At 47.9% G+C, this 23286-nt stretch overlaps 1 protein-coding gene across 1 annotated transcript in view; it reads left to right on the top strand.

Moving 5' to 3' along the window:
• The first annotated feature begins 441 nt into the window (after window positions 1–441).
• Window positions 442–23286, top strand: part of LOC138287520 (V-type proton ATPase 116 kDa subunit a 4-like) — a 237330-nt gene continuing 214485 nt past the window's right edge. The window contains exon 1 of the mRNA XM_069227986.1: window positions 442–665. The gene's annotated coding sequence lies outside the window, so the exon portion shown is untranslated. The remainder of the gene's footprint in view (window positions 666–23286) is intronic.

The raw sequence follows: 23286 nt of genomic DNA, 5'->3' as shown, positions 1-23286 counted from the left end.
CAGGGTTGTAATGTTGGGCCCAGCGGGACAGGAAGACACCTCGATTAACGGGGCCCCTGCCCTGCGGTGTATCAGTGAGGTGGCCCAGGCTGTTGTGCAGGTCACCACAGTTTGCAGGAGAAGCGCCATGTTGTGCTTCCCACTGCACGGGCCCCCCGGCCTCAGCTGCCTTGTAGTCAGCTCCGGCGCACCAGGCCGCTGTGACCCTGACACCTCTCATGCATTTCAAGGGCTCTCTGGTGGTTTTCCACTCAGCAATGAACGGCCGGGCACCGGGTTGTGACTTCAAACAGCCCGGGTCCCGCCACCTCGCTGTGCATGCAAGCATGGCGGATTTGTTATTAATGACAACACACGCCTGCTGACACAACACAGGCCGGCACCGGCCAGGCCCGTGTCCCAGGCCCCGGAGGGGGCCGGAACCAGGTGAGTCTCGCCGGGCCTGTCCGGCTCGTCCCCTGGAAGGGCACGGGATGGGGAAACGGGGCAGAAACAAGGCTGCTCTCCCATCTCTGGCGAGGACCGGTCAGTCCCTCCCAAAACAAGGCGCCCTGGCAGGGATGCTTCAGAGGAGGCTGGTCTCACGGGAGAGAGAGTCCTCTGCTCTGCGCACAGAGCGACGGGGCGACTGCAGGGCAGGGAGAGGGGCCGCCGGGGTGACCAAGGTAAGCACAGTGGGCTATGTTAGGTGTGGTGATCTTATGCTATGCTGTGACAGTTTATTTAGAGCCTCGGCCACCTTACGACTTATTTAAGGTACTGAATTTATTTTTCAGTGTTCATTGACACGAAGCCTATGAATACTCCTTGGCATACGGATGGATGGATGGATGGCTGGATGCTCTTTGGATGGGAGAGTCAGGGAAGCTCTCAGCAGGGCTGCTGTACTTTGGGTGGGAGGGTCAGGGCACCTCTCAGCAGGGCTGCTGTACTTTGGATGGGAGAGTTGGGACACACCTTCAGCAGGGCTACCGTCCTTTGAATGGGAGAGTCAGCACACTTCTCAGCAGGGCTACTGTACTTTGAATGGGAGAGTCAGCGTACCTCTTAGCAGTTTCTACTGTACTTTGATTGGGAGAGTCTGTACACCTCTCAGCAGGGCTACCGTACTTTGGATGGAAGAGTCAGGGCACCTCTCAGCAAGGATGCTGCATTTTGGACCGCAAAGTCAGGGCACCTCTCAGCAGGGATGCTGCACTTTGGACGGCAGAGTCAGGGCACCTCTCAGCGGGGCTGCCGTCCTTTGGATGGGAGAGTCAGGGCACCTCTCAGCAGGGATGCTGCACTTTGAATGGGGGAGACAGGGCACCTCTCAGCAGAGGTGCAGCACTCTGATTCGTAGAGTCGAGGGAGAGCCCACCGGGGTGCAGCACTATCAACAGGAGAATGCAAGGGAGGGATGGACTACTGTTATTTTATTTTATTTAATTTTGGGGGGTTTGTGATGCGTTGCTAAAGAAAAAGTCTAGGCGCGTCTGAGCGCAGATTCTATACTGTCAATAGGAGAGTACCAGCTCTTCTCAGGAGGGGTGCCCATGACGTCAGTGGGATGGGGCGTTTAAACCTCTGCCTGCTTGGATAAGGACACAGTGTTCCATAATGCTACTCCTGAAGAAAGCCTACAACACCAGTTCTAACCGGCACAGTATTCCTGATAGTCCTCGTGTCTTTCAATTGAGCCAACAAGCATGAAACCAGTAGCACGGAAGCCCACAGCTGGAAACATGGCGCCTTGCTGACGTCATATCCAGCAGGCGGCCATATATCATAGGCCGCACAGTTAGCCTGTGCTGGATTTTAAAATACAATTAATTTGGATTCTGTGACTTCTAGTGTAAGATTCCTTTGTATTTAGGAGCAGGGAAGTGCCGCAGCACCTGGAGTCCTTGCCGGCGAGGAGAGGTGTTCTAGCGGCAGAGCCGCCGACTTAGGAACTGGGGGTGCAAGTTCGTGGCCCGATCTCGAGTTAACATCCTGTCATTCTGGGCAAATCACTTAAACTTCCCGTCCTAAAATGAAAAATGTATTTAAAAAAAAAAAAAAAAAAGTTTCTGGACCTCGTGGAAAGCGCCCTAAAGCTCTTGGGCAGTGGCGTAAGAAAGCTGAAGGCCCCGGTCACTCTGCAAAGAAAATGGAGCCCTCTCCCCGCTCCAGGACTCCCTCCGGCTAGGTGCTGTGCTGAGGGGGGGGCCTGGAGCTCGCCCCCGGGGGTTGCGGGGGCCTTTGTTACGCCACTGCCTTTGGCCCACGTTGGCGCTATAAGAAACAACTACAGTATGTTGAATTCTCTCGCACAGTGTCACTCGTGCAGTTTAACAGCTATAGCACGCGGCGTGATCTCGTAACCCCACCCCCAGCTCTGGGTGACTGCAGGAAATCAGCTTTGAGAGCTCGTGTGTTTTATCTCTGAAGTCGTTTGTAACGAACACGTGTGATGCAGGCGTCATGATGTGGGAACACGGGGTCATGCATAGGGTGAATGTAATCATGCCTGGTGGCTGCAGGTGTTCACTGAAGCATACACTTCTGCAATGCCTGACGTACGCACCTCAGCCGCAGAGCGGCCGACAATGAGGATTTAACCCTTGCAGCGCCCGAGAGGCCAGGTCGGTCCAACACCCCATAAAACACTCGCAGACACCCCAAAAAGAAAGTCCTGCACCCTGATCTGGCAGACCAGCCCTAACGGCACTGCTTGAGTGCCCTATATGCCAGTTAGACCCTGCCTTGAGCCCCCCAAAATCCTTAAAATTACACTGGACCTGGCTTTTCATCTGACAGCTCTCTATCTGCAATCCGAGGACTGCTTCCATATTTATAATTTCTACGGGACTGTGACATTGTGAATTTTTCTTGGCATAGAAGAAGCAAAATCAAAGCTCTGTGTTTATATATGAAGCATAAAGGAGACCATCGCTCAAATACCTTGGGATAACATCACACCCTGTCACCCGGTTGTCACCTGAAGGAGAGGCTTAAAGGTTAAGGCTCCGAGCAATTTGGAGACCTTCAAGGACAAAAACCATTGAACAGGCTCTGCTCAGCCTCCAAGATCCATGATACTAACATCCTCCCCGTCACAAATGCATGCATCATCGTCGAAACCCCTGAGCGGTCGCATACTTCAGTCTGAAAAAGTGCAAAAGACTTTGAAGAGTATTGCACAATTTTACGTACCCGCATGCTCAGGATCTCCTCAATGCACAGTATTTCAGTGTTTAAGGCGCTTCCACAAACACATTGTTTAAACTCCAGATGGTCGAAACTTCATTAAAAAAAAAATGTATTTGTATTTTATATGTGAACATAAACCAAAAGGAGGTCACATAGTCCTGCGCAGTATGCTCTATCACCCACGAGTAGAGAATGAAAGTACACAGTACATGAAAAGGAACGTACATTACACTTCTTAAGACACAAAGACATTCAAGTAATATGGTACAGTACAAAGAGGACTTATCACACTCTTCCAGTGGTCCTGAAGCTATCAGGCAGCAGGGCTGAATGATGTGTCATGGCCACCCTCAGCGGATCCCAGTATTATGTCCTCCACCTCCTCCAGATCTTGTAGAACCTGTGGGGGCAGACTCTACTGTGGTATATAACCTTCTCCACTGGCATGTAGAGGTCCACTCATGTGTGGTGAGTGTTTCTGGCACTCCCCAGTATCTAGCCACATCTCTTTTAGCCACCACGAGGCCCATGGCACAGAAGAGGAGCTCAAAGTGCGGGACATCAATGTCATTCGGAATTCCTAGCAGAACATATTTCAGGTTCAATGGAGGGAGACGTCCAGCATTATGGAAAGTTCAGTAAGTTTGTATGTGGGGGACCTCCCGTAGTGTGTGTATAAAGGATCCTATTGCTTCCGCACATCGCAGACCGTGTGGTGAGGACGTCCTACTCATAGTATGCAGTCTGCGTCGGTCGTAGTATCCCCTGGGGAGAATTTTGCACTTCAAGTGAAGGCGCAACTGGATTGCAACCTCCCACGGGTGCATCAAACGCCGCATCCCAGTTTATATCTTCAAGGTCACCCACATCCTGCACCCATCTCCCTCTACGTGGGCCTAGTGTGTCCAGCATGTTATTGTTAATTGTTCTATACTTTTGTTTTCATCGATTTATATGCTCCCATTGGGGGGAGGGCATACTTCAGGATCTCCATCCCCTCCAGTGCCTCCACCAGCCACACATTATGTAGTTGCTCATACTTAAAAAATTGGTTTGGGTATAGTTCATATTCTTGCTATGCAGAGGAGAAAGACATGAGGTCCCTGTGAGAAGGTAGCCTCTTTCTAGCCTTGTTACCCCCACTTTTGGCCTGTTTGTGAGTGTATGTCAGGGTGTTTGTCACTGTTTTCACTGTCTCACTGGGATCCTGATAGCCAGGCCTCAGTGCTCATAGTGAAAACACTATGTTTTCAGTATGTTTGTTATGTGTCACTGGGATCCTGCTGGTCAGGACCCCAGTGCTCATAGGTTTGTGGCCTATATGTATGTGTCACTGGGACCCTGTCACACAGGGCCCCAGTGCTCATAGGTGTGCATGTATATTCCCTGTGTGGTGCCTAACTGTCTCACTGAGGCTCTGCTAACCAGAACCTCAGTGGTTATGCTCTCTCATTTCTTTCCAAATTGTCACTAACAGGCTAGTGACCATTTTTACCAATTTACATTGGCTTACTGGAACACCCCTATAATTCCCTAGTATATGGTACTGAGGTACCCAGGGTATTGGGGTTCCAGGAGATCCCTATGGGCTGCAGCATTTCTTTTGCCACCCATAGGGAGCTCTGACAATTCTTACACAGGCCTGCCACTGCAGCCTGAGTGAAATAACGTCCACGTTATTTCACAGCCATTTTACACTGCACTTAAGTAACTTATAAGTCACCTATATGTCTAACCTTTACCTGGTAAAGGTTAGGTGCAAAGTTACTTAGTGTGTGGGCACCCTGGCACTAGCCAAGGTGCCCCCACATTGTTCAGAGCCAATTCCCTGAACTTTGTGAGTGCGGGGACACCATTACACGCGTGCACTACATATAGGTCACTACCTATATGTAGCTTCACAATGGTAACTCCGAATATGGCCATGTAACATGTCTATGATCATGGAATTGCCCCCTCTATGCCATCCTGGCATAGTTGGCACAATCCCATGATCCCAGTGGTCTGTAGCACAGACCCTGGTACTGCCAAACTGCCCTTCCTGGGGTTTCACTGCAGCTGCTGCTGCTGCCAACCCCTCAGACAGGCAGCTGCCCTCCTGGGGTCCAGCCAGGCCTGGCCCAGGATGGCAGAACAAAGAACTTCCTCTGAGAGAGGGTGTGACACCCTCTCCCTTTGGAAAATGGTGTGAAGGCAGGGGAGGAGTAGCCTCCCCCAGCCTCTGGAAATGCTTTGTTGGGCACAGAGGTGCCCAATTCTGCATAAGCCAGTCTACACCGGTTCAGGGACCCCTTAGCCCCTGCTCTGGCGTGAAACTGGACAAAGGAAAGGGGAGTGACCACTCCCCTGACCTGCACCTCCCCTGGGAGGTGTCCAGAGCTCCTCCAGTGTGCTCCAGACCTCTGCCATCTTGGAAACAGAGGTGCTGCTGGCACACTGGACTGCTCTGAGTGGCCAGTGCCACCAGGTGACGTCAGAGACTCCTGCTGATAGGCTCCTTCAGGTGTTAGTAGCCTATCCTCTCTCCTAGGTAGCCAAACCCTCTTTTCTGGCTATTTAGGGTCTCTGTCTCTGGGGAAACTTTAGATAACGAATGCAAGAGCTCATCCGAGTTCCTCTGCATCTCTCTCTTCACCTTCTGATAAGGAATCGACTGCTGACCGTGCTGGAAGCCTGCAAACCTGCAACATAGTAGCAAAGACGACTACTGCAACTCTGTAACGCTGATCCTGCCGCCTTCTCGACTGTTTTCCTGCTTGTGCATGCTGTGGGGGTAGTCTGCCTCCTCTCTGCACCAGAAGCTCTGAAGAAATCTCCCGTGGGTCGACGGAATCTTCCCCCTGAAACCGCAGGCACCAAAAAGCTGCATTACCGGTCCCTTGGGTCTCCTCTCAGCACGACGAGCGAGGTCCCTCGAATCCAGCGACTCTGTCCGAGTGACCCCCACAGTCCAGTGACTCTTCAGCCCAAGTTTGGTGGCGGTAAGTCCTTGCCTCACCTCGCTGGGCTGCATTGCTGGGAACCGCGACTTTGCAGCTACTCCGGCCCCTGTGCACTTCCGGCGGAAATCCTTTGTGCACAGCCAAGCCTGGGTCCACGGCACTCTAACCTGCATTGCACGACTTTCTAAGTTGGTCTCCGGCGACGTGGGACTCCTTTGTGCAACTTCGGCGAGCACCGTTTCACGCATCCTCGTAGTGCCTGTTTCTGGCACTTCTCCGGGTGCTACCTGCTTCAGTGAGGGCTCTTTGTCTTGCTCGACGTCCCCTCTCTCTTCAGGTCCAATTTGCGACCTCCTGGTCCCTCCTGGGCCCCAGCAGCGTCCAAAAACGCCAAACGCACGATTTGCGACTAGCAAGGCTTGTTGGCGTTCTTTTGGCGGGAAAACACTTCTGCACGACTCTCCACGGCGAGAGGGATCCGTCCACCAAAGGGGAAGTCTCTAGCCCTTTTCGTTCCTGCAGAAACCTCAGCTTCTTCTGTCCAGTAGAAGCTTCTTTGCACCCGCAGCTGGCATTTCCTGGGCATCTGCCCATCTCCGACTTGCTTGTGACTTTTGGACTTGGTCCCCTTGTTCCACAGGTACCCTAGATTGGAAATCCACAGTTGTTGCATTGCTGGTTTGTGTCTTTCCTGCATTATTCCTCTAACACGACTTCTTTGTCCTTAGGGGAACTTTAGTGCACTTTGCACTCACTTTTCAGGGTCTTGGGGAGGGTTATTTTTCTAACTCTCACTATTTTCTAATAGTCCCAGCGACCCTCTACAAGGTCACATAGGTTTGGGGTCCATTCGTGGTTCGCATTCCACTTTTGGAGTATATGGTTTGTGTTGCCCCTATCCCTATGTTTCCCCATTGCATCCTATTGTAACTATACATTGTTTGCACTGTTTTCTAAGACTATACTGCATATTTTTGCTATTGTGTATATATATCTTGTGTATATTTCCTATCCTCTCACTGAGGGTACACTCTAAGATACTTTGGCATATTGTCATAAAAATAAAGTACCTTTATTTTTAGTATAACTGTGTATTGTGTTTTCTTATGATATTGTGCATATGACACTAAGTGGTACTGTAGTAGCTTCACACGTCTCCTAGTTCAGCCTAAGCTGCTCTGCTAAGCTACCATTATCTATCAGCCTAAGCTGCTAGACACCCTATACACTAATAAGGGATAACTGGGCCTGGTGCAAGGTGCAAGTATCCCTTGGTACTCACTACAAGCCAGTCCAGCCTCCTACATTGGTTGTGCAGTGGTGGGATAAGTGCTTGAGACTACTTACCACTCTTGTCATTGTACTTTTCATAAGAGAAAAATATACAAAACAAGGTCAGTGTATATACACATAGCCAAAAAGTTTTGCATTTCCTCTTTTCACTCTTTTCTAAGTGCTGAAAAGTACTTCTAAACTTTCAAAAAGTTCTTAAAAGTTTTAAAAGTTTTTTTCTGTCTTTCCAAAAAGTTCTGAAAACTTTTTTCTCTTTTCTATCACTTTAACTCTCTCTAAAAATGTCTGGCACAGGCCAAAATGTTGATCTGTCCAAACTTGCATATGACAACCTTAGCTGGAAAAGAGCAAGGAGTCTCTGTATAGAGAGAGGTTTGAGTGTAGGGAAAAATCCTTCCTTGGAACTGTTACTTAACATGCTTAGAGAACAGGATAAGGCCATAGGTGCCTCATCTGTTGAAAAAGTACCTAATAGTTCCCAATCTGATTCAGGGACTCCCCCAGGAAAAGATTCAGGAAAGAAACTTCCTAGCCTGCCCATTACTAGACAATCTAGCATAGATGGTAATGATGATGAGCCACACCATATAAATAGTGTTGTCTCACATCATAGCAAAAGCATTTATTCTCACCATACTAGTAGTAATGTTTCTGTTAACCAAGCTGTTAGGGTGGCTTCTGTAAGGGACAGGTCTCCTTCTGTTCATTCCCATCATAGCTCTGTTTCTAGGAATGTCCCTCCCACCAACCCTGATGACAGAATGTTAGAGAGGGAACTCAATAAGTTGAGGGTGGAACAAACCAGACTGAAGCTTAAAAAGCAACAGCTGGATTTGGATAGACAGTCTTTTGAATTAGAGAAGGAAAGACAGAAGTTGGGTTTAGATACCCATGGTGGCAGCAGCAGTATTCCCCATAGTCATCCTGCAAAAGAGCATGATTCCAGGAATCTGCACAAGATAGTTCCCCCTTATAAGGAGGGGGATGACATTAACAAGTGGTTTGCTGCACTTGAGAGGGCCTGTGTTGTACAGGATGTCCCTCAAAGGCAGTGGGCTGCTATCCTATGGCTATCATTTAGTGGAAAAGGTAGGGATAGGCTCCTTACTGTGAAAGAAAATGATGCTAATAATTTCCAAGTTCTTAAGAATGCACTCCTGGATGGTTATGGCTTAACCACTGAACAGTACAGGATAAAGTTCAGAGAGACCAAAAAGGAGTCTTCACAAGACTGGGTTGATTTCATTGACCATTCAGTGAAGGCCTTGGAGGGGTGGTTACATGGCAGTAAAGTTACTGATTATGAAAGCCTGTATAACACAATCCTGAGAGAGCATATACTTAATAATTGTGTGTCTGATTTGTTGCACCAGTACCTGGTAGACTCTGATCTGACCTCTCCCCAAGAATTGGGGAAGAAGGCAGACAAATGGGTCAGAACAAGGGTGAACAGAAAAGTTCATACAGGGGGTGACAAAGATGGCAATAAGAAGAAAGATGGTGAAAAATCTCAAGATAAGCATGGGGATAAGGGTAAAACCAAAGATCCCACTTCAAATCTTAAACACTCTTCAGAGGGTGGGGATAAAACTAATTCTTCCTCTTCTTCTCAACCTGCACACATTAAAAAGCCTTGGTGCTTTGTGTGTAAAAACAGAGGCCATAGGCCAGGGGATAAGTCCTGTCCAGGTAAACCCCCTGAGCCTACCACCACTAATACATCAAGCTCTAGTGCCCCTAGCAGTAGTGGTACTAGTGGTGGGGCTGCTGGCAACAGTCAAGTTAAGGGTGTAGTTGGGTTCACTTTTGGGTCCATAGTAAAAACTGGGGTAGTCACTCCCAAGACAGTTTCTGTCACACCTAGTGGCATTGGCCTTGCCACACTGGCTGCTTGTCCCCTTACAATGGATAAGTACAGGCAGACAGTTTCAATAAATGGTGTTGAGGCCTTGGCCTACAGGGACACAGGTGCCAGTTTCACTTTGGTGACTGAAAACCTAGTGCACCCTGATCAACACATCATTGGACAACAGTATAAGATTATTGATGTCCATAACGCCACTAAGTTTCTTCCCTTAGCTATAATTCAGTTTAGTTGGGGTGGAGTTACTGGCCCATAGCAGGTGGTGGTATCACCTAGCTTACTTGTAGACTGTCTCTTAGGTAATGACCTAGAGGCCTCAGGTTGGGCTGATGTAGAGTTTTATGCCCATGCAGCCATGCTGGGCATCCCTGAGGAATTGTTCCCTCTCATTTCTACTGAAATGAAAAAGCAAAGGAGAGAAGGCCTGAAAACTCAGGAACCCTCTCCATCAACAGGTAAAAAGGGTATCACAGTATCCCCTAACCACCCTACCATTCAGGATACCATTCCTGTGGTGGGAGAAACCTCTCCTGGGGTGGCACCTGTTCCAAGGGAATCATCAGTTGGCAAAACTGTACTCCCTGAGGTGGAAGTACCTCTCTGTGGGATAACTAACATTGGTGAGAAAAAGAGCACCATTTTAGTTAACATGGAGCATCCCTCCAACCCTCCCAGAGAAACTTTAGTGCAGAAACTCTGCACTGCCTCACAACACTTAGGACAGCATCCCTGCCCTAGTGTGGAGCTGATAGGACAGCATCCCTGCCCTGCTCCAACCCAAGAGAAACAGCATCCCTGTTCTCTCTTCCAGCCATATGGACAAAGTTTTTGCCCAGCTATGGCTTTTCTGAGACAGCATCCCTGTCTGGCATTTCCATCACTACAAATAGGTTCAGTGGACAATTCCCACTGCTCTAAACTAAAACTTACTGATAGAAACTCTGAAAATACATCTTCACATTGTTGCTTAGCTAAAAAACTTCAAACAGGGTGGTTTACATCCCCACAGGGAAGTAACCACATAGTGGATGATAAAGGGAGTAACCAGTCTATTGCAGAGCTACTCTCTACTTATCACCACTTAGACAATAAAGTCTCAACTGGCCAAGTTTAGCCTTATTGTCCTTCGTTTGGGGGGGGGTTGTGTGAGAAGGTAGCCTCTTTCTAGCCTTGTTACCCCCACTTTTGGCCTGTTTGTGAGTGTATGTCAGGGTGTTTGTCACTGTTTTCACTGTCTCACTGGGATCCTGATAGCCAGGCCTCAGTGCTCATAGTGAAAACACTATGTTTTCAGTATGTTTGTTATGTGTCACTGGGATCCTGCTGGTCAGGACCCCAGTGCTCATAGGTTTGTGGCCTATATGTATGTGTCACTGGGACCCTGTCACACAGGGCCCCAGTGCTCATAGGTGTGCATGTATATGTTCCCTGTGTGGTGCCTAACTGTCTCACTGAGGCTCTGCTAACCAGAACCTCAGTGGTTATGCTCTCTCATTTCTTTCCAAATTGTCACTAACAGGCTAGTGACCATTTTTACCAATTTACATTGGCTTACTGGAACACCCCTATAATTCCCTAGTATATGGTACTGAGGTACCCAGGGTATTGGGGTTCCAGGAGATCCCTATGGGCTGCAGCATTTCTTTTGCCACCCATAGGGAGCTCTGACAATTCTTACACAGGCCTGCCACTGCAGCATGAGTGAAATAACGTCCACGTTATTTCACAGCCATTTTACACTGCACTTAAGTAACTTATTAGTCACCTATATGTCTAACCTTTACCTGGTAAAGGTTAGGTGCAAAGTTACTTAGTGTGTGGGCACCCTGGCACTAGCCAAGGTGCCCCCACATTGTTCAGAGCCAATTCCCTGAACTTTGTGAGTGCGGGGACACCATTACACGCGTGCACTACATATAGGTCACTACCTATATGTAGCTTCACAATGGTAACTCCGAATATGGCCATGTAACATGTCTATGATCATGGAATTGCCCCCTCTATGCCATCCTGGCATAGTTGGCACAATCCCATGATCCCAGTGGTCTGTAGCACAGACCCTGGTACTGCCAAACTGCCCTTCCTGGGGTTTCACTGCAGCTGCTGCTGCTGCCAACCCCTCAGACAGGCAGCTGCCCTCCTGGGGTCCAGCCAGGCCTGGCCCAGGATGGCAGAACAAAGAACTTCCTCTGAGAGAGGGTGTGACACCCTCTCCCTTTGGAAAATGGTGTGAAGGCAGGGGAGGAGTAGCCTCCCCCAGCCTCTGGAAATGCTTTGTTGGGCACCTCTGTGCCCAATTCTGCATAAGCCAGTCTACACCGGTTCAGGGACCCCTTAGCCCCTGCTCTGGCGCGAAACTGGACAAAGGAAAGGGGAGTGACCACTCCCCTGACCTGCACCTCCCCTGGGAGGTGTCCAGAGCTCCTCCAGTGTGCTCCAGACCTCTGCCATCTTGGAAACAGAGGTGCTGCTGGCACACTGGACTGCTCTGAGTGGCCAGTGCCACCAGGTGACGTCAGAGACTCCTGCTGATAGGCTCCTTCAGGTGTTAGTAGCCTATCCTCTCTCCTAGGTAGCCAAACCCTCTTTTCTGGCTATTTAGGGTCTCTGTCTCTGGGGAAACTTTAGATAACGAATGCAAGAGCTCATCCGAGTTCCTCTGCATCTCTCTCTTCACCTTCTGATAAGGAATCGACTGCTGACCGCGCTGGAAGCCTGCAAACCTGCAACATAGTAGCAAAGACGACTACTGCAACTCTGTAACGCTGATCCTGCCGCCTTCTCGACTGTTTTCCTGCTTGTGCATGCTGTGGGGGTAGTCTGCCTCCTCTCTGCATCAGAAGCTCCGAAGAAATCTCCCGTGGGTCGACGGAATCTTCCCCCTGCAACCGCAGGCACCAAAAAGCTGCATTACCGGTCCCTTGGGTCTCCTCTCAGCACGACGAGCGAGGTCCCTCGAATCCAGCGACTCTGTCCGAGTGACCCCCACAGTCCAGTGACTCTTCAGCCCAAGTTTGGTGGAGGTAAGTCCTTGCCTCACCTCGCTGGGCTGCATTGCTGGGAACCGCGACTTTGCAGCTACTCCGGCCCCTGTGCACTTCCGGCGGAAATCCTTTGTGCGCAGCCAAGCCTGGCTCCACAGCACTCTAACCTGCATTGCATGACTTTCTAAGTTGGTCTCCGGCGACGTGGGACTCCTTTGTGCAACTTCGGCGAGCACCGTTTCACGCATCCTCGTAGTGCCTGTTTCTGGCACTTCTCCGGGTGCTACCTGCTTCAGTGAGGGCTCTTTGTCTTGGTCGACGTCCCCTCTCTCTTCAGGTCCAATTTGCGACCTCCTGGTCCCTCCTGGGCCCCAGCAGCGTCAAAAAACGCCAAACGCACGATTTGCGACTAGCAAGGCTTGTTGGCGTTCTTTCGGCAGGAAAACACTTCTGCACGACTCTCCACGGCGAGAGGGATCCGTCCACCAAAGGGGAAGTCTCTAGCCCTTTTCGTTCCTGCAGAAACCTCAGCTTCTTCTGTCCAGTAGAAGCTTCTTTGCACCCGCAGCTGGCATTTCCTGGGCATCTGCCCATCTCCGACTTGCTTGTGACTTTTGGACTTGGTCCCCTTGTTCCACAGGTACCCTAGATTGGAAATCCACAGTTGTTGCATTGCTGGTTTGTGTCTTTCCTGCATTATTCCTCTAACACGACTTCTTTGTCCTTAGGGGAACTTTAGTGCACTTTGCACTCACTTTTCAGGGTCTTGGGGAGGGTTATTTTTCTAACTCTCACTATTTTCTAATAGTCCCAGCGACCCTCTACAAGGTCACATAGGTTTGGGGTCCATTCGTGGTTCGTATTCCACTTTTGGAGTATATGGTTTGTGTTGCCCCTATCCCTATGTTTCCCCATTGCATCCTATTGTAACTATACATTGTTTGCACTGTTTTCTAAGACTATACTGCATATTTTTGCTATTGTGTATATATATCTTGTGTATATTTCCTATCCTCTCACTGAGGGTACACTCTAAGATACTTTGGCATATTGTCATAAAAATAAAGTACCTTTATTTTTAGTATAACTGTGTATTGTGTTTTCTTATGATATTGTGCATATGACACTAAGTGGTACTGTAGTAGCTTCACACGTCTCCTAGTTCAGCCTAAGCTGCTCTGCTAAGCTACCATTATCTATCAGCCTAAGCTGCTAGACACCCTATACACTAATAAGGGATAACTGGGCCTGGTGCAAGGTGCAAGTACCCCTTGGTACTCACTACAAGCCAGTCCAGCCTCCTACATTGGTTGTGCAGTGATGGGATAAGTGCTTGAGACTACTTACCACTCTTGTCATTGTACTTTTCATAAGAGAAAAATATACAAAACAAGGTCAGTGTATATACACATAGCCAAAAAGTTTTGCATTTCCTCTTTTCACTCTTTTCTAAGTGCTGAAAAGTACTTCTAAACTTTCCAAAAGTTCTTAAAAGTTTAAAAAGTTTTTTTCTGTCTTTCCAAAAAGTTCTGAAAACTTTTTTCTCTTTTCTATCACTTTAACTCTCTCTAAAAATGTCTGGCACAGGCCAAAATGTTGATCTGTCCAAACTTGCATATGACAACATTAGCTGGAAAAGAGCAAGGAGTCTCTGTATAGAGAGAGGTTTGAGTGTAGGGAAAAATCCTTCCTTGGAACTGTTACTTAACATGCTTAGAGAACAGGATAAGGCCATAGGTGCCTCATCTGTTGAAAAAGTACCTAATAGTTCCCAATCTGATTCAGGGACTCCCCCAGGAAAAGATTCAGGAAAGAAACTTCCTAGCCTGCCCATTACTAGACAATCTAGCATAGATGGTAATGATGATGAGCCACACCATATAAATAGTGTTGTCTCACATCATAACAAAAGCATTTATTCTCACCATACTAGTAGTAATGTTTCTGTTAACCAAGCTGTTAGGGTGGCTTCTGTAAGGGACAGGTCTCCTTCTGTTCATTCCCACCATAGCTCTGTTTCTAGGAATGTCCCTCCCACCAACCCTGATGACAGAATGTTAGAGAGGGAACTCAATAAGTTGAGGGTGGAACAAACCAGACTGAAGCTTAAAAAGCAACAGCTGGATTTGGATAGACAGTCTTTTGAATTAGAGAAGGAAAGACAGAAGTTGGGTTTAGATACCCATGGTGGCAGCAGCAGTATTCCCCATAGTCATCCTGCAAAAGAGCATGATTCCAGGAATCTGCACAAGATAGTTCCCCCTTATAAGGAGGGGGATGACATTAACAAGTGGTTTGCTGCACTTGAGAGGGCCTGTGTTGTACAGGATGTCCCTCAAAGGCAGTGGGCTGCTATCCTATGGCTATCATTTAGTGGAAAAGGTAGGGATAGGCTCCTTACTGTGAAAGAAAATGATGCTAATAATTTCCAAGTTCTTAAGAATGCACTACTGGATGGTTATGGCTTAACCACTGAACAGTACAGGATAAAGTTCAGAGAGACCAAAAAGGAGTCTTCACAAGACTGGGTTGATTTCATTGACCATTCAGTGAAGGCCTTGGAGGGGTGGTTACATGGCAGTAAAGTTACTGATTATGAAAGCCTGTATAACACAATCCTGAGAGAGCATATACTTAATAATTGTGTGTCTGATTTGTTGCACCAGTACCTGGTAGACTCTGATCTGACCTCTCCCCAAGAATTGGGAAAGAAGGCAGACAAATGGGTCAGAACAAGGGTGAACAGGAAAGTTCATACAGGGGGTGACAAAGAGAACACTAAGAAGAAAGATGGTGAAAAATCTCAAGATAAGCATGGGGATAAGGGTAAAACCAAAGATCCCACTTCAAATCTTAAACACTCTTCAGAGGGTGGGGATAAAACTAATTCTTCCTCTTCTTCTCAACCTGCACACATTAAAAAGCCTTGGTGCTTTGTGTGTAAAAACAGAGGCCATAGGCCAGGGGATAAGTCCTGTCCAGGTAAACCCCCTGAGCCTACCACCACTAATACATCAAGCTCTAGTGCCCCTAGCAGTAGTGGTACTAGTGGTGGGACTGCTGGCAACAGTCAAGTTAAGGGTGTAGTTGGGTTCACTTTTGGGTCCATAGTAGAAACTGGGGTAGTCACTCCCAAGACAGTTTCTGTCACACCTAGTGGCATTGGCCTTGCCACACTGGCTGCTTGTCCCCTTACAATGGATAAGTACAGGCAGACAGTTTCAATAAATGGTGTTGAGGCCTTGGCCTACAGGGTCACAGGTGCCAGTTTCACTTTGGTGACTGAAAACCTAGTGCACCCTGATCAACACATCATTGGACAACAGTATAAGATTATTGATGTCCATAACTCCACTAAGTTTCTTCCCTTAGCTATAATTCAGTTTAGTTGGGGTGGAGTTACTGGCCCTAAGCAGGTGGTGGTATCACCTAGCTTACCTGTAGACTGTCTCTTAGGTAATGACTTAGAGGCCTCAGGTTGGGCTGATGTAGAGTTTTATGCCCATGCAGCCATGCTGGGCATCCCTGAGGAATTGTTCCCTCTCATTTCTACTGAAATGAAAAAGCAAAGGAGAGAAGGCCTGAAAACTCAGGAACCCTCTCCATCAACAGGTAAAAAGGGTATCACAGTATCCCCTAACCACCCTACCATTCAGGATACCATTCCTGTGGTGGGAGAAACCTCTCCTGGGGTGGCACCTGTTCCAAGGGAATCATCAGTTGGCAAAACTGTACTCCCTGAGGTGGAAGTACCTCTCTGTGGGATAACTAACATTGGTGAGAAAAAGAGCACCATTTTAGTTAACATGGAGCATCCCTCCAACCCTCCCAGAGAAACTTTAGTGCAGAAACTCTGCACTGCCTCACAACACTTAGGACAGCATCCCTGCCCTAGTGTGGAGCTGATAGGACAGCATCCCTGCCCTGCTCCAACCCAAGAGAAACAGCATCCCTGTTCTCTCTTCCAGCCATATGGACAAAGTTTTTGCCCAGCTATGGCTTTTCTGAGACAGCATCCCTGTCTGGCATTTCCATCACTACAAATAGGTTCAGTGGACAATTCCCACTGCTCTAAACTAAAACTTACTGATAGAAACTCTGAAAATACATCTTCACATTGTTGCTTAGCTAAAAAACTTCAAACAGGGTGGTTTACATCCCCACAGGGAAGTAACCACATAGTGGATGATAAAGGGAGTAACCAGTCTATTGCAGAGCTACTCTCTACTTATCACCACTTAGACAATAAAGTCTCAACTGGCCAAGGTTAGCCTTATTGTCCTTCGTTTGGGGGGGGGGTTGTGTGAGAAGGTAGCCTCTTTCTAGCCTTGTTACCCCCACTTTTGGCCTGTTTGTGAGTGTATGTCAGGGTGTTTGTCACTGTTTTCACTGTCTCACTGGGATCCTGATAGCCAGGCCTCAGTGCTCATAGTGAAAACACTATGTTTTCAGTATGTTTGTTATGTGTCACTGGGATCCTGCTGGTCAGGACCCCAGTGCTCATAGGTTTGTGGCCTATATGTATGTGTCACTGGGACCCTGTCACACAGGGCCCCAGTGCTCATAGGTGTGCATGTATATGTTCCCTGTGTGGTGCCTAACTGTCTCACTGAGGCTCTGCTAACCAGAACCTCAGTGGTTATGCTCTCTCATTTCTTTCCAAATTGTCACTAACAGGCTAGTGACCATTTTTACCAATTTACATTGGCTTACTGGAACACCCCTATAATTCCCTAGTATATGGTACTGAGGTACCCAGGGTATTGGGGTTCCAGGAGATCCCTATGGGCTGCAGCATTTCTTTTGCCACCCATAGGGAGCTCTGACAATTCTTACACAGGCCTGCCACTGCAGCCTGAGTGAAATAACGTCCACGTTATTTCACAGCCATTTTACACTGCACTTAAGTAAATTATAAGTCACCTATATGTCTAACCTTTACCTGGTAAAGGTTAGGTGCAAAGTTACTTAGTGTGTGGGCACCCTGGCACTAGCCAAGGTGCCCCCACATTGTTCAGAGCCAATTCCCTGAACTTTGTGAGTGCGGGGACACCATTACACGCGTGCACTACATATAGGTCACTACCTATATGTAGCTTCACAATGGTAACTCCAAATATGGCCATGTAACATGTCTATGATCATGGAATTGCCCCCTCTATGCCATCCTGGCATAGTTGGCACAATCCCATGATCCCAGTGGTCTGTAGCACAGACTCTGGTACTGCCAAACTGCCCTTCCTGGGGTTTCACTGCAGCTGCTGCTGCTGCCAACCCCTCAGACAGGCAGCTGCCCTCCTGGGGTCCAGCCAGGCCTGGCCCAGGATGGCAGAACAAAGAACTTCCTCTGAGAGATGGTGTGAGACCCTCTCCCTTTGGAAAATGGTGTGAAGGCAGGGGAGGAGTAGCCTCCCCCAGCCTCTGGAAATGCTTTGTTGGGCACAGAGGTGCCCAATTCTGCATAAGCCAGTCTACACCGGTTCAGGGACCCCTTAGCCCCTGCTCTGGCGCGAAACTGGACAAAGGAAAGGGGAGTGACCACTCCCCTGACCTGCACCTCCCCTGGGAGGTGTCCAGAGCTCCTCCAGTGTGCTCCAGACCTCTGCCATCTTGGAAACAGAGGTGCTGCTGGCACACTGGACTGCTCTGAGTGGCCAGTGCCACCAGGTGACGTCAGAGACTCCTGCTGATAGGCTCCTTCAGGTGTTAGTAGCCTATCCTCTCTCCTAGGTAGCCAAACCCTCTTTTCTGGCTATTTAGGGTCTCTGTCTCTGGGGAAACTTTAGATAACGAATGCAAGAGCTCATCCGAGTTCCTCTGCATCTCTCTCTTCACCTTCTGATAAGGAATCGACTGCTGACCGCGCTGGAAGCCTGCAAACCTGCAACATAGTAGCAAAGACGACTACTGCAACTCTGTAACGCTGATCCTGCCACCTTCTCGACTGTTTTCCTGCTTGTGCATGCTGTGGGGTTAGTCTGCCTCCTCTCTGCACCAGAAGCTCCGAAGAAATCTCCCGTGGGTCGACGGAATCTTCCCCCTGCAACCGCAGGCACCAAAAAGCTGCATTACCGGTCCCTTGGGTCTCCTCTCAGCACGACGAGCGAGGTCCCTCGAATCCAGCGACTCTGTCCGAGTGACCCCCACAGTCCAGTGACTCTTCAGCCCAAGTTTGGTGGAGGTAAGTCCTTGCCTCACCTCGCTGGGCTGCATTGCTGGGAACCGCGACTTTGCAGCTACTCCGGCCCCTGTGCACTTCTGGCGGAAATCCTTTGTGCACAGCCAAGCCTGGCTCCACGGCACTCTAACCTGCATTGCACGACTTTCTAAGTTGGTCTCCGGCGACGTGGGACTCCTTTGTGCAACTTCGGCGAGCACCGTTTCACGCATCCTCGTAGTGCCTGTTTCTGGCACTTCTCCGGGTGCTACCTGCTTCATTGAGGGCTCTTTGTCTTGCTCGACGTCCCCTCTCTCTTCAGGTCCAATTTGCGACCTCCTGGTCCCTCCTGGGCCCCAGCAGCGTCCAAAAACGCCAAACGCACGATTTGCGACTAGCAATGCTTGTTGGCGTTCTTTCGGCGGGAAAACACTTCTGCACGACTCTCCACGGCGAGTGGGATCCGTCCACCAAAGGGGAAGTCTCTAGCCCTTTTTGTTCCTGCAGAAACCTCAGCTTCTTCTGTCCAGAAGAAGCTTCTTTGCACCCGCAGCTGGCATTTCCTGGGCATCTGCCCATCTCCGACTTGCTTGTGACTTTTGGACTTGGTCCCCTTGTTCCACAGGTACCCTAGATTGGAAATCCACAGTTGTTGCATTGCTGGTTTGTGTCTTTCCTGCATTATTCCTCTAACACGACTTCTTTGTCCTTAGGGGAACTTTAGTGCACTTTGCACTCACTTTTCAGGGTCTTGGGGAGGGTTATTTTTCTAACTCTCACTATTTTCTAATAGTCCCAGCGACCCTCTACAAGGTCACATAGGTTTGGGGTCCATTCGTGGTTCGCATTCCACTTTTGGAGTATATGGTTTGTGTTGCCCCTATCCCTATGTTTCCCCATTGCATCCTATTGTAACTATACATTGTTTGCACTGTTTTCTAAGACTATACTGCATATTTTTGCTATTGTGTATATATATCTTGTGTATATTTCCTATCCTCTCACTGAGGGTACACTCTAAGATACTTTGGCATATTGTCATAGAAATAAAGTACCTTTATTTTTAGTATAACTGTGTATTGTGTTTTCTTATGATATTGTGCATATGACACTAAGTGGTACTGTAGTAGCTTCACACGTCTCCTAGTTCAGCCTAAGCTGCTCTGCTAAGCTACCATTATCTATCAGCCTAAGCTGCTGGACACCCTATACACTAATAAGGGATAACTGGGCCTGGTGCAAGGTGCAAGTACCCCTTGGTACTCACTACAAGCCAGTCCAGCCTCCTACATTGGTTGTGCAGTGGTGGGATAAGTGCTTGAGACTACTTACCACTCTTGTCATTGTACTTTTCATAAGAGAAAAATATACAAAACAAGGTCAGTGTATATACACATAGCCAAAAAGTTTTGCATTTCCTCTTTTCACTCTTTTCTAAGTGCTGAAAAGTACTTCTAAACTTTCCAAAAGTTCTTAAAAGTTTAAAAAGTTTTTTTCTGTCTTTCCAAAAAGTTCTGAAAACTTTTTTCTCTTTTCTATCACTTTAACTCTCTCTAAAAATGTCTGGCACAGGCCAAAATGTTGATCTGTCCAAACTTGCATATGACAACCTTAGCTGGAAAAGAGCAAGGAGTCTCTGTATAGAGAGAGGTTTGAGTGTAGGGAAAAATCCTTCCTTGGAACTGTTACTTAACATGCTTAGAGAACAGGATAAGGCCATAGGTGCCTCATCTGTTGAAAAAGTACCTAATAGTTCCCAATCTGATTCAGGGACTCCCCCAGGAAAAGATTCAGGAAAGAAACTTCCTAGCCTGCCCATTACTAGACAATCTAGCATAGATGGTAATGATGATGAGCCACACCATATAAATAGTGTTGTCTCACATCATAGCAAAAGCATTTATTCTCACCATACTGGTAGTAATGTTTCTGTTAACCAAGCTGTTAGGGTGGCTTCTGTAAGGGACAGGTCTCCTTCTGTTCATTCCCATCATAGCTCTGTTTCTAGGAATGTCCCTCCCACCAACCCTGATGACAGAATGTTAGAGAGGGAACTCAATAAGTTGAGGGTGGAACAAACCAGACTGAAGCTTAAAAAGCAACAGCTGGATTTGGATAGACAGTCTTTTGAATTAGAGAAGGAAAGACAGAAGTTGGGTTTAGATACCCATGGTGGCAGCAGCAGTATTCCCCATAGTCATCCTGCAAAAGAGCATGATTCCAGGAATCTGCACAAGATAGTTCCCCCTTATAAGGAGGGGGATGACATTAACAAGTGGTTTGCTGCACTTGAGAGGGCCTGTGTTGTACAGGATGTCCCTCAAAGGCAGTGGGCTGCTATCCTATGGCTATCATTTAGTGGAAAAGGTAGGGATAGGCTCCTTACTGTGAAAGAAAATGATGCTAATAATTTCCAAGTTCTTAAGAATGCACTCCTGGATGGTTATGGCTTAACCACTGTACAGTACAGGATAAAGTTCAGAGAGACCAAAAAGGAGTCTTCACAAGACTGGGTTGATTTCATTGACCATTCAGTGAAGGCCTTGGAGGGGTGGTTACATGGCAGTAAAGTTACTGATTATGAAAGCCTGTATAACACAATCCTGAGAGAGCATATACTTAATAATTGTGTGTCTGATTTGTTGCACCAGTACCTGGTAGACTCTGATCTGACCTCTCCCCAAGAATTGGGAAAGAAGGCAGACAAATGGGTCAGAACAAGGGTGAACAGAAAAGTTCATACAGGGGGTGACAAAGATGGCAATAAGAAGAAAGATGGTGAAAAATCTCAAGATAAGCATGGGGATAAGGGTAAAACCAAAGATCCCACTTCAAATCTTAAACACTCTTCAGAGGGTGGGGATAAAACTAATTCTTCCTCTTCTTCTCAACCTGCACACATTAAAAAGCCTTGGTGCTTTGTGTGTAAAAACAGAGGCCATAGGCCAGGGGATAAGTCCTGTCCAGGTAAACCCCCTGAGCCTACCACCACTAATACATCAAGCTCTAGTGCCCCTAGCAGTAGTGGTACTAGTGGTGGGACTGCTGGCAACAGTCAAGTTAAGGGTGTAGTTGGGTTCACTTTTGGGTCCATAGTAGAAACTGGGGTAGTCACTCCCAAGACAGTTTCTGTCACACCTAGTGGCATTGGCCTTGCCACACTGGCTGCTTGTCCCCTTACAATGGATAAGTACAGGCAGACAGTTTCAATAAATGGTGTTGAGGCCTTGGCCTACAGGGACACAGGTGCCAGTTTCACTTTGGTGACTGAAAACCTAGTGCACCCTGATCAACACATCATTGGACAACAGTATAAGATTATTGATGTCCATAACTCCACTAAGTTTCTTCCCTTAGCTATAATTCAGTTTAGTTGGGGTGGAGTTACTGGCCCTAAGCAGGTGGTGGTATCACCTAGCTTACCTGTAGACTGTCTCTTAGGTAATGACCTAGAGGCCTCAGGTTGGGCTGATGTAGAGTTTTATGCCCATGCAGCCATGCTGGGCATCCCTGAGGAATTGTTCCCTCTCATTTCTACTGAAATGAAAAAGCAAAGGAGAGAAGGCCTGAAAACTCAGGAACCCTCTCCATCAACAGGTAAAAAGGGTATCACAGTATTCCCTAACCACCCTACCATTCAGGATACCATTCCTGTGGTGGGAGAAACCTCTCCTGGGGTGGCACCTGTTCCAAGGGAATCATCAGTTGGCAAAACTGTACTCCCTGAGGTGGAAGTACCTCTCTGTGGGATAACTAACATTGGTGAGAAAAAGAGCACCATTTTAGTTAACATGGAGCATCCCTCCAACCCTCCCAGAGAAACTTTAGTGCAGAAACTCTGCACTGCCTCACAACACTTAGGACAGCATCCCTGCCCTAGTGTGGAGCTGATAGGACAGCATCCCTTCCCTGCTCCAACCCAAGAGAAACAGCATCCCTGTTCTCTCTTCCAGCCATATGGACAAAGTTTTTGTCCAGCTATGGCTTTTCTGAGACAGCATCCCTGTCTGGCATTTCCATCACTACAAATAGGTTCAGTGGACAATTCCCACTGCTCTAAACTAAAACTTACTGATAGAAACTCTGAAAATACATCTTCACATTGTTGCTTAGCTAAAAAACTTCAAACAGGGTGGTTTACATCCCCACAGGGAAGTAACCACATAGTGGATGATAAAGGGAGTAACCAGTCTATTGCAGAGCTACTCTCTACTTATCACCACTTAGACAATAAAGTCTCAACTGGCCAAGGTTAGCCTTATTGTCCTTCGTTTGGGGGGGGGTTGTGTGAGAAGGTAGCCTCGTTCTAGCCTTGTTACCCCCACTTTTGGCCTGTTTGTGAGTGTATGTCAGGGTGTTTGTCACTGTTTTCACTGTCTCACTGGGATCCTGATAGCCAGGCCTCAGTGCTCATAGTGAAAACACTATGTTTTCAGTATGTTTGTTATGTGTCACTGGGATCCTGCTGGTCAGGACCCCAGTGCTCATAGGTTTGTGGCCTATATGTATGTGTCACTGGGACCCTGTCACACAGGGCCCCAGTGCTCATAGGTGTGCATGTATATGTTCCCTGTGTGGTGCCTAACTGTCTCACTGAGGCTCTGCTAACCAGAACCTCAGTGGTTATGCTCTCTCATTTCTTTCCAAATTGTCACTAACAGGCTAGTGACCATTTTTACCAATTTACATTGGCTTACTGGAACACCCCTATAATTCCCTAGTATATGGTACTGAGGTACCCAGGGTATTGGGGTTCCAGGAGATCCCTATGGGCTGCAGCATTTCTTTTGCCACCCATAGGGAGCTCTGACAATTCTTACACAGGCCTGCCACTGCAGCCTGAGTGAAATAACGTCCACGTTATTTCACAGC

This window comes from Pleurodeles waltl, chromosome 4_1, assembly GCF_031143425.1.
Source record: "Pleurodeles waltl isolate 20211129_DDA chromosome 4_1, aPleWal1.hap1.20221129, whole genome shotgun sequence".
In the NCBI taxonomy this organism is placed as follows: domain Eukaryota; kingdom Metazoa; phylum Chordata; class Amphibia; order Caudata; family Salamandridae; genus Pleurodeles; species Pleurodeles waltl.
The sequence above is the reverse complement of the archived record's forward strand: the minus strand, read 5'-3'. Positions and strand labels throughout refer to the sequence as shown.